Source organism: Pseudophryne corroboree, unplaced genomic scaffold (genome assembly GCF_028390025.1).
Source record: "Pseudophryne corroboree isolate aPseCor3 unplaced genomic scaffold, aPseCor3.hap2 scaffold_1796, whole genome shotgun sequence".
Lineage (NCBI taxonomy): Eukaryota > Metazoa > Chordata > Amphibia > Anura > Myobatrachidae > Pseudophryne > Pseudophryne corroboree.
Window position 1 is genome coordinate 36,934 of NW_026968434.1, and position 14,387 is coordinate 51,320.

The 14,387-nt window shown below is 42.9% G+C and overlaps 11 non-coding genes and 3 pseudogenes across 11 annotated transcripts; 8 read left to right on the forward strand and 6 right to left on the reverse strand.

Annotated features, from left to right (window-relative positions):
* Positions 1-900: 900 nt before the first annotated feature.
* Positions 901-1,064, forward strand: LOC135002867 (U1 spliceosomal RNA). Its single transcript, XR_010204015.1, has one exon. It is a non-coding gene; the product is annotated as a U1 spliceosomal RNA (small nuclear RNA).
* A 152-nt stretch (positions 1,065-1,216) lies between these two features.
* LOC135002874 (U1 spliceosomal RNA) lies at positions 1,217-1,358 on the forward strand (annotated as a pseudogene).
* A 692-nt stretch (positions 1,359-2,050) lies between these two features.
* LOC135002865 (U1 spliceosomal RNA) lies at positions 2,051-2,214 on the forward strand. The gene has a single exon (XR_010204013.1). It is a non-coding gene; the product is annotated as a U1 spliceosomal RNA (small nuclear RNA).
* A 152-nt stretch (positions 2,215-2,366) lies between these two features.
* On the forward strand, positions 2,367-2,529 carry LOC135002872 (U1 spliceosomal RNA). The gene has a single exon (XR_010204018.1). It is a non-coding gene; the product is annotated as a U1 spliceosomal RNA (small nuclear RNA).
* A 665-nt stretch (positions 2,530-3,194) lies between these two features.
* On the forward strand, positions 3,195-3,358 carry LOC135002880 (U1 spliceosomal RNA). The gene has a single exon (XR_010204024.1). It is a non-coding gene; the product is annotated as a U1 spliceosomal RNA (small nuclear RNA).
* A 152-nt stretch (positions 3,359-3,510) lies between these two features.
* Positions 3,511-3,673, forward strand: LOC135002869 (U1 spliceosomal RNA). The gene has a single exon (XR_010204016.1). It is a non-coding gene; the product is annotated as a U1 spliceosomal RNA (small nuclear RNA).
* A 671-nt stretch (positions 3,674-4,344) lies between these two features.
* On the forward strand, positions 4,345-4,508 carry LOC135002876 (U1 spliceosomal RNA). The gene has a single exon (XR_010204021.1). It is a non-coding gene; the product is annotated as a U1 spliceosomal RNA (small nuclear RNA).
* A 152-nt stretch (positions 4,509-4,660) lies between these two features.
* Positions 4,661-4,823, forward strand: LOC135002873 (U1 spliceosomal RNA). The gene has a single exon (XR_010204019.1). It is a non-coding gene; the product is annotated as a U1 spliceosomal RNA (small nuclear RNA).
* Positions 4,824-10,833: 6,010 nt separating this feature from the next.
* On the reverse strand, positions 10,834-10,996 carry LOC135002870 (U1 spliceosomal RNA). The gene has a single exon (XR_010204017.1). It is a non-coding gene; the product is annotated as a U1 spliceosomal RNA (small nuclear RNA).
* A 152-nt stretch (positions 10,997-11,148) lies between these two features.
* LOC135002877 (U1 spliceosomal RNA) lies at positions 11,149-11,312 on the reverse strand. The gene has a single exon (XR_010204022.1). It is a non-coding gene; the product is annotated as a U1 spliceosomal RNA (small nuclear RNA).
* A 698-nt stretch (positions 11,313-12,010) lies between these two features.
* On the reverse strand, positions 12,011-12,146 carry LOC135002871 (U1 spliceosomal RNA; annotated as a pseudogene).
* A 152-nt stretch (positions 12,147-12,298) lies between these two features.
* LOC135002878 (U1 spliceosomal RNA) lies at positions 12,299-12,462 on the reverse strand. Its single transcript, XR_010204023.1, has one exon. It is a non-coding gene; the product is annotated as a U1 spliceosomal RNA (small nuclear RNA).
* A 692-nt stretch (positions 12,463-13,154) lies between these two features.
* LOC135002875 (U1 spliceosomal RNA) lies at positions 13,155-13,296 on the reverse strand (annotated as a pseudogene).
* Positions 13,297-13,448: 152 nt separating this feature from the next.
* On the reverse strand, positions 13,449-13,612 carry LOC135002866 (U1 spliceosomal RNA). The gene has a single exon (XR_010204014.1). It is a non-coding gene; the product is annotated as a U1 spliceosomal RNA (small nuclear RNA).
* Between the last annotated feature and the right edge of the window lie 775 nt (positions 13,613-14,387).

The window sequence follows — 14,387 nt, forward strand, 5'->3', positions numbered from 1 at the left end:
TTTATGCTAACAAATTTGTTCTCTGAAAAGTGTCCACAAAGCCAAGTCTCTGATTAACACCTTTGTAGGGATGGTTTTTCACCTATTACTAAATTAAACTTGCTTCATTGGAAAGGCAGCAAGATGTATCCTCATTTCAATGTCTACTGAAATAATACAGGTTGACACCAGGAAACATTAACGCCACTGCATCCTTGCTGCTTTCTCATGTGGAAGTCTGTTTAATGTGAAAACAAGGTGATATCTAATTAGCACACAGGTAAGGAATTAAGAAAATCTTTATTTAAGGGTGAAGATGTTTCTCACAAAATTGTTGACCCAATGCATCATTGAAATTCAAGCTGGAAAGATGATTTTAATATATCACTTGTACATTTTGTATTGCTCTTCTGGTGACAATGTAGTTTGTTTTTGTCAATTACCATTTTAATAATAGGGTAAAGAAAATGAAGTGGATTTTTGAAAGAAAACAATACTGTCAATATACTATTAAAACAAATTAAAATGGTAAAAGTTATTGTACTTTAAGTAAAAATAAAAGAGACAAAATATCAATCCCAGTTTTGGATTACTTTAATTAACAAACAAAAAAATGCATATAGCAGAGGATAGTTTCAATCTGCCTACCTCTGGGTTATGGGCCCAGCATCACTGTATGCAAATCCGTCTTCTGCAGACCTTCCCCCAGGAATGCTTGTACTAGTTGTTGCATTTGGTTTGTTGTTTGGGGGTGCTTCAGTATTAGGCAGCCTTCTGCCCTCCCATGTTCATTTGAAAATATGTGTTCTCCCTGCAGTTGTTGTCCCCAGATGAGAGTTCCCTTGTGCTGCCTCAGTTGAATCGCCTTTACTTGACAGAGATGTGCCTGAGCAGCGGCCCTCCCCAGCCCTATCCCAAATCATACTTATTTTGCATAGGAGATATCATGGTCATGAAGATTGTTCTCCCAGGGTGAGGTTCATTCATTGCATTCTGGGTATGATGACCCCTGTGATTTCCCCAAATATGGGAAACTCGACTGCATTATTTGTGGTAGTGGGGGACTGTGTTTGTGCTTTCCTCTGGTCAGCTCTGGTAAAAGTCAGATTTCTTTGTCTCAGATCTTCCTCTAGCCTTGTTCTTCTTTCGAGAGTTCCCTTGTGCTGCCTCAGTTGGATCTCCTTCACTTGACAGGGGGGTGCCCGAGCAGCGACCCTCCCCAGCTCTAGCCCAACTCCTACTTACCTGCCAGGTGAGATACTATGATCAGGAAGGTGCTTCTCCCAGGGCAAGGCTCACCCATTGCACTCTGGGTGTGCTGCCCCTTTGATTTCCCCAAATGTGGGACACTTGACTGCATAATTTGTGTTTCCCCTGGTCGGCTCTCATATAATTCAGATCTCTTTGTCTCAGGTCTCTCTTCAGCCTAGTTTGCTGTCTGTTTCCACTTCTCTTTTCTTGAGCCGCTCCCTTCTATGCCCTTGCACACTAGCCTGACTTCTCCCATCTGCTTACTTTGTGCCTTCCAACGCACAATGCGAACTACAGGTAGTGCTGCAGGGCCCACACCCTTTTACTTGCCTTACAGAGCAGCTCTGGAGCTGTTACAGTGCCCAGCTGCTGCAAGAAATCAGCTTGAATGCTTCAGGGGCTGGGGCATAGCCAACATGAGCCCCACACCGAAGGAGGGTGGAGGTGTTTAATGCGAACTAGGGGTCATCCAAGCGCCGCAAAAGGCCGCCATGCCCTGCATGCCCCTTTTCTCTTTTCATATGCAGACGAGGGTTGAAGCCAACTTTGACCCACTGCTTGGATGACATCACCATATGCAAATCCATCTGCTGCAGGCCTTCCCCCAGGAATGCTTGCACTAGTTGTTGCATTTGGTTTGTTGTTTGGGGGTGCTTCAGTATTAGGCAGCCTTCTGCCCTCCCATGTTCATCTGAAAATATGTGTTCTCCCTGCAGTTGTTGTCCCCAGATGAGAGTTCCCTTGTGCTGCCTCAGTTGAATCTCCTTTACTTGACAGAGATGTGCCTGAGCAGCGGCCCTCCCCAGCCCTATCCCAAATCATACTTATTTTGCATAGGAGATACCATGGTCATGAAGATTGTTCTCCCAGGGTGAGGTTCATTCATTGCATTCTGGGTATGCTGACCCCTGTGATTTCCCCAAATGTGGGAAACTCGACTGCATTATTTGTGGTAGTGGGGGACTGTGTTTGTGCTTTCCTCTGGTCAGCTCTGGTAAAAGTCAGATTTCTTTGTCTCAGATCTTCCTCTAGCCTTGTTCTTCTTTCGAGAGTTCCCTTGTGCTGCCTCAGTTGGATCTCCTTCACTTGACAGGGGGGTGCCCGAGCAGCGACCCTCCCCAGCTCTAGCCCAACTCCTACTTACCTGCCAGGTGAGATACTATGATCATGAAGGTGCTTCTCCCAGGGCAAGGCTCATCCATTGCACTCTGGGTGTGCTGCTCCTGTGATTTCCCCAAATGTGGGAAACTTGACTGCATAATTTGTGTTTCCACTGGTCGGCTTTCATATAATTCAGATCTCTTTGTCTCAGGTCTCTCTCCAGCCTAGTTTGCTGTCTGTTTCCACTTCTTTTTTTTTGAGCCCCTCCCTTCTATACCCTTGTGCACTATCCTGACTTCTACTCCTGTCTGCTTACTTTGTGCCTTCCAATGCACAATGCAAACTACAGGTAGTGCTGCAGGGCCCACAACCTTTTACTTGCCTTACAGAGCAGCTCTGGAGCTGTTACAGTGCCAAGCTGCTGCAAGAAATCAGCTTGAATGCTGGGGCATTGCCAATATGAGCCCCACACCGAAGGAGGGTGGGGGTGTTTAATGCGAACTAAGGGTCATCCAAGCGCCGCAAAAGGCCGCCATGCCCTGCATACCCCTTTTCTCTTTTCATATGCAGATGAGGGTTCCAGCCAACTTTGGCCCACTGCTTGGATGACATCACTGTATGCAAATCCGTCTTCTGCAGACCTTCCCCCAGGAATGCTTGTACTAGTTGTTGCATTTGGTTTGTTGTTTGGGGGTGCTTCAGTATTAGGCAGCCTTCTGCCCTCCCATGTTCATTTGAAAATATGTGTTCTCCCTGCAGTTGTTGTCCCCAGATGAGAGTTCCCTTGTGCTGCCTCAGTTGAATCTCCTTTACTTGACAGAGATATGCCTGAGCAGCGGCCCTCCCCAGCCCTATCCCAAATCATACTTATTTTGCATAAGAGATACCATGGTCATGAAGATTGTTCTCCCAGGGTGAGGTTCATTCATTGCATTCTGGGTATGCTGACCCCTGTGATTTCCCCAAATGTGGGAAACTCGACTGCATTATTTGTGGTAGTGGGGGACTGTGTTTGTGCTTTCCTCTGGTCAGCTCTGGTAAAAGTCAGATTTCTTTGTCTCAGATCTTCCTCTAGCCTTGTTCTTCTTTCGAGAGTTCCCTTGTGCTGCCTCAGTTGGATCTCCTTCACTTGACAGGGGGGTGCCCGAGCAGCGACCCTCCCCAGCTCTAGCCCAACTCCTACTTACCTGCCAGGTGAGATACTATGATCAGGAAGGTGCTTCTCCCAGGGCAAGGCTCACCCATTGCACTCTGGGTGTGCTGCTCCTGCGATTTCCCCAAATGTGGGACACTTGACTGCATAATTTGTGTTTCCTCTGGTCGGCTCTCGTATAATTCAGATCTCTTTGTCTCAGGTCTCTCTCCAGCCTAGTTTGCTGTCTGTTTCCACTTCTCTTTTCTTGAGCCGCTCCCTTCTATGCCCTTGCGCACTATCCTGACTTCTCCCGTCTGCTTACTTTGTGCCTTCCAACGCACAATGCGAACTACAGGTAGTGCTGCAGGGCCCACACCCTTTTAGTTGCCTTACAGAGCAGCTCTGGAGCTGTTACAGTGCCCAGCTGCTGCAAGAAATCAGCTGGAATGCTTCAGGGGCTGGGGCATTGCCAACATGAGCCCCACACCGAAGGAGGGTGGGGGTGTTTAATGCGAACTAAGGGTCATCCAAGCGCCGCAAAAGGCCGCCATGCCCTGCATACCCCTTTTCTCTTTTCATATGCAGATGAGGGTTCCAGCCAACTTTGGCCCACTGCTTGGATGACATCACTGTATGCAAATCCGTCTTCTGCAGACCTTCCCCCAGGAATGCTTGTACTAGTTGTTGCATTTGGTTTGTTGTTTGGGGGTGCTTCAGTATTAGGCAGCCTTCTGCCCTCCCATGTTCATTTGAAAATATGTGTTCTCCCTGCAGTTGTTGTCCCCAGATGAGAGTTCCCTTGTGCTGCCTCAGATGAATCTCCTTTACTTGACAGATATATGCCTGAGCAGCGGCCCTCCCCAGCCCTATCCCAAATCATACTTATTTTGCATAGGAGATACCATGGTCATGAAGATTGTTCTCCCAGGGTGAGGTTCATTCATTGCATTCTGGGTATGCTGACCCCTGTGATTTCCCCAAATGTGGGAAACTCGACTGCATTATTTGTGGTAGTGGGGGACTGTGTTTGTGCTTTCCTCTGCTCAGCTCTGGTAAAAGTCAGATTTCTTTGTCTCAGATCTTCCTCTAGCCTTGTTCTTCTTTCGAGAGTTCCCTTGTGCTGCCTCAGTTGGATCTCCTTCACTTGACAGGGGGGTGCCCTAGCAGCGACCCTCCCCAGCTCTAGCCCAACTCCTACTTACCTGCCTGGTGAGATATTATGATCAGGAAGGTGCTTCTCCCAGGGCAAGGCTCACCCATTGCACTCTGGGTGTGCTGCTCCTGCGATTTCCCCAAATGTGGGGCACTTGACTGCATAATTTGTGTTTCCTCTGGTCGGCTCTCGTATAATTCAGATCTCTTTGTCTCAGGTCTCTCTCCAGCCTAGTTTGCTGTCTGTTTCCACTTCTCTTTTCTTGAGCCGCTCCCTTCTATGCCCTTGCGCACTATCCTGACTTCTCCCGTCTGCTTACTTTGTGCCTTCCAACGCACAATGCGAACTACAGGTAGTGCTGCAGGGCCCACACCCTTTTAGTTGCCTTACAGAGCAGCTCTGGAGCTGTTACAGTGCCCAGCTGCTGCAAGAAATCAGCATGAATGTTCTTCGTTGATTGATGGAAGAAACATCTTACAAAAACTCTCCAGATTATTGACTTTTTAAAGTTTTTCTAGGAAACGTTCTAGATGAATGCTTATTAGCGTTTGTCAGAATGGAAGTTTGCAAAGTGTCTCTGTGGCGCAATCAGTTAGCGTGTTCGGTTATTATCTAAAAGGTTGGTGGTTCAATCCCACCCAGGGACGTAATTTACCTTGTGATCAGATTTTGGTGATCTTAAAGTAGACAAGTCAAAATTTCAAACCCCCTGTTATGGTGTGGGTACCTGGCCTTCCCTGATGTAATCAGAGTTAGATTTGATTCAGTGATTTTATAAAAACAGCTAGGAAGCACAATTTAGCAGTAGGTTGCAGAGAAAAAAAAAATATGCTGGCAGAAAAATCCAATTGAGTGAATAAACAGCTCTTCATTTTCTGGCTTTATTTTTATGCTAACAAATTTGTTCTCTGAAAAGTGTCCACAAAGCCAAGTCTCTGATTAACACCTTTGTAAGGATGGTTTTTCACCTATTACTAAATTAAACTTGCTTCATTGGAAAGGCAGCAAGATGCATCCTCATTTCAATGTCTACTGAAATAATACAGGTTGACACCAGGAAACATTAACGGCACTGCATCCTTGCTGCTTTCTCATGTGGAAGTCTGTTTAATGTGAAAACAAGGTGATATCTAATTAGCACACAGGTAAGCAATTAAGAAAATCTTTATTTAAGGGTGAAGATGTTTCTCACAAAATCGTTGCCCCAATGCATCATTGAAATTCAACCTGGAAAGATGATTTTAATATATCACTTGTACATTTTGTATTGCTCTTCTGGTGACAATGTAGTTTGTTTTTGTCAATTACCATTTTAATAATAGGGTAAAGAAAATTAAGTGGATTTTTGAAAGAAAACAATACTGTCAATATACTATTAAAACAAATTAAAATGGTAAAAGTTATTGTACTTTAAGTAAAAATAAAAGAGCAAAAATATCCATCCCAGTTTTGGATTACTTTAATTAACAAAAAAAATGCATATAGCAAAGGATAGTTTCAATCTGCCTACCTCTGGGTTATGGGCCCAGCATGCTTCCATTGCAGTACTCTGCTGCACATGTAAGTGCAAGAGATCCTGAAGCACTCACTCATCATGGGAAAGTACCAATGTGTTTCTTTGTTGGTTGATGGAAGAAACATCTTACAAAAACTCTCCAGATTATTGACTTTTTAAAGTTTTTCTAGGAAACGTTCTAGATGAATGCTTATTAGCCTTTGTCAGTATGTACTTTTTGCAAAGTGTCTCTGTGGCGCAATTGGTTAGTGTGTACGGCTATTAACCAAAAGGTTGGTGGTTAAATCCTACCCAGGGACGTAATTGACCTTGTGATCAGATTTTGGTAATATTTAAGTAGACAAGTCAAAATTTCAAACCCCCTCTTATTGTGTAGGGTACCTAGCCTTCTCTGATGTAATCAGAGTTAGATTTGATTCAGTGATTTTATAAAAACAGCTAGGAAGCACAATTTAGCAGTGGGTTGCAGAGAAAAAGAAATATGCTGGCAAAAAAATCCAATTGAGTGATTAAACAGCTCTTCATTTCTGGCTTTATTTTTATGCTAACAAATTTGTTCTCTGAAAAGTGTCCACAAAGCCAAGTCTCTGATTAACACCTTTGTAGGGATGGTTTTTCACGTATTACTAAATTAAACTTGCTTCATTGGAAAGGCAGCAAGATGCATCCTCATTTCAATGTCTACTGAAATAATTCAAGTTGACACCAGGAAACATTAACGCCACTGCATCCTTGCTGCTTTCTCATGTGGAAGTCTGTTTAATGTGAAAACAAGGTGATATCTAATTAGCACACAGGTAAGGAATTAAGAAAATCTTTATTTAAGGGTGAAGATGTTTCTCACAAAATCGTTGCCCCAATGCATCATTGAAATTCAAGCTGGAAAGATGATTTTAATATATCACTTGTACATTTTGTATTGCTCTTCTGGTGACAATGTAGTTTGTTTTTGTCAATTACCATTTTAATAATAGGGTAAAGAAAATTAAGTGGATTTTTGAAAGAAAACAATACTGTCAATATACTATTAAAACAAATTAAAATGGTAAAAGTTATTGTACTTTAAGTAAAAATAAAAGAGCAAAAATATCAATCCCAGTTTTGGATTACTTTAATTAACAAAAAAAAATGCATATAGCAAAGGATAGTTTCAATCTGCCTACCTCTGGGTTATGGGCCCAGCATGCTTCCATTGCAGTACTCTGCTGCACATGTAAGTGCAAGAGATCCTGAAGCACTCACTCATCATGGGAAAGTACCAATGTGTTTCTTCGTTGGTTGATGGAAGAAACATCTTACAAAAACTCTCCAGATTATTGACTTTTTAAAGTTTTTCTAGGAAACGTTCTAGATGAATGCTTATTAGCCTTTGTCAGTATGTACTTTTGCAAAGTGTCTCTGTGGCGCAATTAGTTAGTGTGTAAGGCTATTAATCAAAAGGTTGGTGGTTCAATCTCACCCAGGAATGTAATTGACCTTGTGATCAGATTTTGGTGATATTTAAGTAGACAAGTCAAAATTTCAAACCCCCTCTTATTGTGTAGGGTACCTGGCCTTCTCTGATGTAATCAGAGTTAGATTTGATTCAGTGATTTTATAAAAAACAGCTAGGAAGCACAATTTAGCAGTGGGTTGCAGATAAAAAAAATATGCTGGCAGAAAAATCCAATTGAGTGATTAAACAGCTCTTCATTTTCTGGCTTTATTTTTATGCTAACAAATTTGTTCTCTGAAAAGTGTCCACAAAGCCATGTCTCTGATTAACACCTTTGTAGGGATGGTTTTTCACCTATTACTAAATTAAACTTGCTTCATTGGAAAGGCAGCAAGATGCATCCTCATTTCAATGTCTACTGAAATAATACAGGTTGACACCAGGAAACATTAACGCCACTGCATCCTTGCTGCTTTCTCATGTGGAAGTCTGTTTAATGTGAAAACAATGTGATATCTAATTAGCACACAGGTAAGGAATTAAGAAAATCTTTATTTAAGGGTGAAGATGTTTCTCACAAAATCGTTGCCCCAATGCATCATTGAAATTCAAGCTGGAAAGATGATTTTAATATATCACTTGTACATTTTGTATTGCTCTTCTGGTGACAATGTAGTTTGTTTTTGTCAATTACCATTTTAATAATAGGGTAAAGAAAATTAAGTGGATTTTTGAAAGAAAACAATACTGTCAATATACTATTAAAACAAATTAAAATGGTAAAAGTTATTGTACTTTAAGTAAAAATAAAAGAGCAAAAATATCAATCCCAGTTTTGGATTACTTTAATTAACAAAAAAAAATGCATATAGCAAAGGATAGTTTCAATCTGCCTACCTCTGGGTTATGGGCCCAGCATGCTTCCATTGCAGTACTCTGCTGCACATGTAAGTGCAAGAGATCCTGAAGCACTCACTCATCATGGGAAAGTACCAATGTGTTTCTTCATTGGTTGATGGAAGAAACATCTTACAAAAACTCTCCAGATTATTGACTTTTTAAAGTTTTTCTAGGAAACGTTCTAGATGAATGCTTATTAGCCTTTGTCAGTATGGACTTTTGCAAAGTGTCTCTGTGGCGCAATTGGTTAGTGTGTAAGGCTATTAACCAAAAGGTTGGTGGTTCAATCCCACCCAGGGACGTAATTGACCTTGTGATCAGATTTTGGTGATATTTAAGTAGACAAGTCAAAATTTCAAACCCCATCTTATTGTGTAGGGTACCTGGCCTTCTCTGATGTTATCAGAGTTAGATTTGATTCAGTGGTTTTATAAAAAACAGCTAGGAAGCACAATTTAGCAGTGGGTTGCAGAGAAAAAAAATATGCTGGCAAAAAAATCCAATTGAGTGATTAAACAGCTCTTCATTTTCTGGTTTATTTTTATGCTAACAAATTTGTTCTCTGAAAAGTGTCCACAAAGCCAAGTCTCTGATTAACACCTTTGTAGGGATGGTTTTTCACCTATTACTAAATTAAACTTGCTTCATTGGAAAGGCAGCAAGATGCATCCTCATTTCAATGTCTACTGAAATAATACAGGTTGACACCAGGAAACATTAACGCCACTGCATCCTTGCTGCTTTCTCATGTGGAAGTCTGTTTAATGTGAAAACAAGGTGATATCTAATTAGCACACAGGTAAGGAATTAAGAAAATCTTTATTTAAGGGTGAAGATGTTTCTCACAAAATCGTTGCCCCAATGCATCATTGAAATTCAAGCTGGAAAGATGATTTTAATATATCACTTGTACATTTTGTATTGCTCTTCTGGTGACAATGTAGTTTGTTTTTGTCAATTACCATTTTAATAATAGGGTAAAGAAAATTAAGTGGATTTTTGAAAGAAAACAATACTGTCAATATACTATTAAAACAAATTAAAATGGTAAAAGTTATTGTACTTTAAGTAAAAATAAAAGAGCAAAAATATCAATCCCAGTTTTGGATTACTTTAATTAACAAAAAAAAATGCATATAGCAAAGGATAATTTCAATCTGCCTACCTCTGGGTTATGAGCCCAGCATGCTTCCATTGCAGTACTCTGCTGCACATGTAAGTGCAAGAGATCCTGAAGCACTCACTCATCATGGGAAAGTACCAATGTGTTTCTTCGTTGGTTGATGGAAGAAACATCTTAAAAAACTCTCCAGATTATTGACTTTTTAAAGTTTTTCTAGGAAACGTTCTAGATGAATGCTTATTAGCCTTTGTCAGTATGTACTTTTGCAAAGTGTCTCTGTGGCGCAATTGGTTAGTGTGTAAGGCTATTAACAAAAGGTTGGTGGTTCAATCCCACCCAGGAATGTAATTGACCTTGTGATCAGATTTTGGTGATATTTAAGTAGACAAGTCAAAATTTCAAACCCCCTCTTATTGTGTAGGGTACCTGGCCTTCTCTGATGTAATCAGAGTTAGATTTGATTCAGTGATTTTATAAAAAACAGCTAGGAAGCACAATTTAGCAGTGGGTTGCAGATAAAAAAAATATGCTGGCAAAAAAATACAATTGAGTGATTAAACAGCTCTTCATTTTCTGGCTTTATTTTTATGCTAACAAATTTGTTCTCTGAAAAGTGTCCACAAAGCCAAGTCTCTGATTAACACCTTTGTAGGGATGGTTTTTCACCTATTACTAAATTAAACTTGCTTCATTGGAAAGGCAGCAAGATGCATCCTCATTTCAATGTCTACTGATATAATACAGGTTGACACCAGGAAACATTAACGCCACTGCATCCTTGCTGCTTTCTCATGTGGAAGTCTGTTTAATGTGAAAACAAGGTGATATCTAATTAGCACATGGTGATGTCATCCAAGCAGTGGGTCAAAGTTGGCTTCAACCCTCGTCTGCATATGAAAAGAAAAAAGGGATGTGCAGGGCATGGTGTCCTTTTGTGGCGCTTGGATGACCCCTCCTTCGGTGTGGGGCTCATGTTGGCTATGCCCCAGCCCCTGAAGCATTCAAGATGATTTCTTGCAGCAGCTGGGCACTGTAACAGCTCCAGACTTGCTCTGTAAAGCATGTAAAAGGGTGTGGGCCCTGCAGCACTACCTGTAGTATGCATTGTGCGTTGGAAGGCACAAAGTAAGCAGACGGGAGAGGTCAGGATAGTGCGCAACTGCATAGAAGGGAGCGGCTCAAGAAAAGAGAAGTGGAAACAGACAGCAAACTAGGCTGGAGAAATACCTTAGACAAAGAGATCTGAATTATATGAGAGCCGACCAGAGGAAACACAAATTATGCAGTCAAGTGTCCCACATTTGGGGAAATCGCAGGAGCAGCACACCCAGAGTGCAATGGGTGAGCCTTGCCCTGGGAGAAGCACCTTCCTGATCATGGTATCTCACCTGGCAGGTAAATAGGAGTTGGGCTAGAGCTGGGGAGGGTCGCTGCTCGTGCACCCCCCTGTCAAGTGAAGGAGATCCAACTGAGGCAGCACAAGGGAACTCTCGAAAGAAGAACAAGGCTAGAGGAAGATCTGAGACAAAGAAATCTGACTTTTACCAGAGCTGACCAGAGGAAAGCACAAACACAGTCCCCCACTACCACAAATAATGCAGTCGAGTTTCCCACATTTGGGGAAATCACAGGGGTCAGCATACCCAGAATGCAATGAATGAACCTCACCCTGGGAGAACAATCTTCATGACCATGGTATCTCCTATGCAAAATAAGTATGATTTGGGATAGGGCTGGGGAGGGCCGCTGCTCAGGCACATCTCTGTCAAGTAAAGGAGATTCAACTGAGGCAGCACAAGGGAACTCTCATCTGGGGACAACAACTGCAGGGAGAACACATATTTTCAGATGAACATGGGAGGGCAGAAGGCTGCCTAATACTGAAGCACCCCCAAACAACAAACCAAATGCAACAACTAGTGCAAGCATTCCTGGGGGAAGGCCTGCAGCAGATTGATTTGCATATGGTAATGCCATCCAAGCAGTGGGTCAAAGTTGGCTTCAACCCTCGTCTGCATATGAAAAGAGAAAAGGGGCGTGCAGGGCATGGCGGCCTTTTGCGGCACTTGGATGACCCTTAGTTCGCATTAAACACCTCCACCCTCCTTCGGTGTGGGGCTCATGTTGGCTATGCCTCAGCCCCTGAAGCATTCAAGCTGATTTCTTGCAGCAGCTGGGCACTGTAACAGCTCCAGAGCTGCTCTGTAAGGCAAGTAAAAGGGTGTGGGCCCTGCAGCACTACCTGTAGTTTGCATTGTGCATTGTAAGGCACAAAGTAAGCAGACGGGAGAAGTCAGGATAGTGCGCAAGGGCATAGAAGGGAGCGGCTCAAGAAAAGAGAAGTGGAAACAGACAGCAAACTAGGCTGGAGAGAGACCTGAGACAAAGAGATCTGAATTATACGAGAGCCGACAAGGGGAAACACAAATTATGCAGTCAAGTGTCCCACATTTGGGGAAATTGCAGGAGCAGCACACCCAGAGTGCAATGGGTGAGCCTTGCCCTGGGAGAAGCACCTTCATGATCATAGTATCTCACCTGGCAGGTAAGTAGGAGTTGGGCTAGAGCTGGGGAGGGTCGCTGCTCGGGAACCCCCCTGTCAAGTGAAGGAGATCCAACTGAGGCAGCACAAGGGAACTCTCGAAAGAGGAACAAGGCTAGAGGAAGATCTGAGACAAAGAAATCTGACTTTTACCAGAGCTGACCAGAGGAAAGCACAAACATAGTCCCCCTCTACCACAAATAATGCAGTCGAGTTTCCCACATTTGGGGAAATCACAGGGGTCAGCATACTCAGAATGCAATGAATGAACCTCACCCTGGGAGAACAATCTTCATGACCATGGTATCTCCTATGCAAAATAAGTATGATTTGGGATAGGGCTGGGGAGGGCCGCTGCTCAGGCACATCTCTGTCAAGTAAAGGAGATTCAACTGAGGCAGCACAAGGGAACTCTCATCTGGGGACAACAACTGCAGGGAGAACACATATTTTCAGATGAACATGGGAGGGCAGAAGGCTGCCTAATACTGAAGCACCCCCAAACAACAAACCAAATGCAACTACTAGTACAAGCATTCCTGGGGGAAGGCCTGCAGCAGATGGATTTGCATATGGTGATGTCATCCAAGCAGTGGGTCAAAGTTGGCTTCAACCCTCATCTGCATATGAAAAGAGAAAAGGGGCGTGCAGGGCATGGCGGCCTTTTGCGGCGCTTGGATGACCCCTAGTTCGCATTAAACACCTCCACCCTCCTTCGGTGTGGGGCTCATGTTGGCTATGCCCCAGCCCCTGAAGCATTCAAGCTGATTTCTTGCAGCAGCTGGGCACTGTAACAGCTCCAGAGCTGCTCTGTAAGGCAAGTAAAAGGGTGTGGGCCCTGCAGCACTACCTGTAGTTCGCATTGTGCGTTGGAAGGCACAAAGTAAGCAGATGGGAGAAGTCAGGATAGTGCGCAAGGGCATAGAAGGGAGCGGCTCAAGAAAAGAGAAGTGGAAACAGACAGCAAACTAGGCTGAAGAGAGACCTGAGACAAAGAGATCTGAATTATATGAGAGCCGACCAGGGGAAACACAAATTATGCAGTCAAGTTTCCCACATTTGGGGAAATCAAAGGGGCAGCACACCCAGAGTGCAATGGGTGAGCCTTGCCCTGGGAGAAGCACCTACATGATCATAGTATCTCACCTGGCAGGTAAGTAGGAGTTGGGCTAGAGCTGGGGAGGGTCGCTGCTCGGGCACCCCCCTGTCAAGTGAAGGAGATCCAACTGAGGCAGCACAAGGGAACTCTCGAAAGAAGAACAAGGCTAGAGGAAGATCTGAGACAAAGAAATCTGACTTTTACCAGAGCTGACCAGAGGAAAGCACAAACACAGTCCCCCACTACCACAAATAATGCAGTCGAGTTTCCCACATTTGGGGAAATCACAGGGGTCATCATACCCAGAATGCAATGAATGAACCTCACCCTGGGAGAACAATCTTCATGACCATGATATCTCCTATGCAAAATAAGTATGATTTGGTATAGGGCTGGGGAGGGCCGCTGCTCAGGCACATCTCTGTCAAGTAAAGGCGATTCAACTGAGGCAGCACAAGGGAACTCTCATCTGGGGACAACAACTGCAGGGAGAACACATATTTTCAGATGAACATGGGAGGGCAGAAGGCTGCCTAATACTGAAGCACCCAAAAAACAACAAACCAAATGCAACAACTAGTGCAAGCATTCCTGGGGTGTGTATGTATGTATGTATGTATGTATGTATGTATGTGTATAGAGGAAGGTGTGATACATACATATAACACATACATGATAGATACATACATATATCACACACACGATAGATAGATAGATAGATAGATAGATAGATAGATAGATAGAACACATACATACAAGATAGATACATACATACATACATGATAGATACATATATATACACACACATACGATAGATAGATAGATAGATAGATAGATAGATAGATAGATAGATAGATAGATAGATAGATACATACATATATATATATATATATATATCACAAACATACATGATTCATACATATATCACACACACATACATGATACATACATGAGAAAGACCTGGGATGGTGATGAGGCCAGGGCCCCCTGCTGATGTTGCGTTGAGGAAGGCAGTGTTCCATCTATCTATCGTATGTGTGTGTATATATATGTATCTATCATGTATGTATGTATGTATGTATCTATCTTGTATGTATGTGTTCTATCTATCTATCTATCTATCTATCTATCTATCGTGTGTGTGATATATGTA